This window comes from Cynara cardunculus, assembly GCF_001531365.2.
Source record: "Cynara cardunculus var. scolymus isolate 2C chromosome LG 10, CcrdV1, whole genome shotgun sequence".
NCBI lineage: Eukaryota > Viridiplantae > Streptophyta > Magnoliopsida > Asterales > Asteraceae > Cynara > Cynara cardunculus.
The window spans coordinates 529,883-531,320 of record NC_037537.1 but is presented as its reverse complement, the minus strand read 5'-3'; positions in this window follow the sequence as shown (position 1 = coordinate 531,320).

Sequence of the window (1,438 nt, the reverse complement as noted above, 5' to 3'; positions counted from 1 at the left end):
ACTTTCAATATATTCACATCTTTATATAACGCATTCGTATACATGTTCAGTAACTATAAACATATATATGTAAATTGAAAAAAATAACTGAATGTGATATACGTAAGACTTTTCAATAAGTTGTATCAAATGGTTGATGATGAAAATAAATTATGAGTAGATAAATAACATACTTAAGATTAAAAGAACATTTTAATGTATCAAAGTATCAACTCAACCAACTCGTACGGTTTGTGTTGAGTTGGGTTAAGATTTTTAAAACCACAAGTATTGGGTTGGATTGTTCAAATATTTTCAACCCAATAAACCCAACCCATAAACATCCACAATTTGAGGTGTAGAATTTTTCTTAGAAATGGAATTTTATCTAAAAAGTAGAATGAAATTGAATTTTTTTTTTCTCAACTTTTTGATTGGTTTGTGTGACGTATTTTTGAATGGGTAAAACCATATAAAACCATATTATAACATCAATAGAAGACAGAATAAAACAAAACATTAAAATCGAAATGTATTTCGCTGTATTGCGCGAATATTCTTCTAATACAGTAATAAATTATAAATATGAATTTTAAGATTTTTGGACCATTTATTAGATAAGTTCTTATCGATTGTTTCTGAACATAACAAAAACTAGGAATCTTACGTGATAAAAGATATGACAATGACTTAGAATCTTACCCGATAAGCATTTATAGCAGTAATAAACTCTTGTTAATGCCAACAATTTATTTTAATGGCTATGAACTTTAACTGATAAGGTAAGTAAATGTGGTCACTTTAGTTGGTGAGTACTTACCCGACAAGCATTTGATAGATGACCCCTAAATATTTTATAATAGGAAAAAATACAAAGAAACCTAACCAACTTTTCCATTTTGAATATTTTAGTTCCTAAACTTTTTTAAATGGAAAAACTATTTAAATTTCTTATTTTGAATAATTAAGTTTCTGAACTACTTTTTGGAAGGGAAAAGTTTTAAAAAAACCCAATAGACTTTAGTGTTTGGAATGATTAAGTCCTTAGACAATTTTTTGGAACAAATAAGTACTTGAACATTCCAAAACATGTTAAATAACTCTTTGAACAATTTTTTGAAACAAATAAATCTTTGGACAATTTTTTGGAACAAATAAGTTCTTGGACAATCCAAAACATGTTAAATAACTTTTTGGACTTTTCTAAAACCTGTTGGATACATTCTTATGACTTGTACAACTAGTTAATGTGGTAAAATAGAAAAAAAAAAGTCCAAAAAGAATCCAATGAACATCCATATTTTGAACGATTAAGTCCTTAAATATTTTTTGAACCAAAAAAATATTTACATTTATAAAATTAAACAAATATAACAAAAAAGTACTTACATTTACAAAAAAAATTACATTTAAAAAAGATTTTTAATGAAATTTATTTTAATTAAAATAAAAATATATT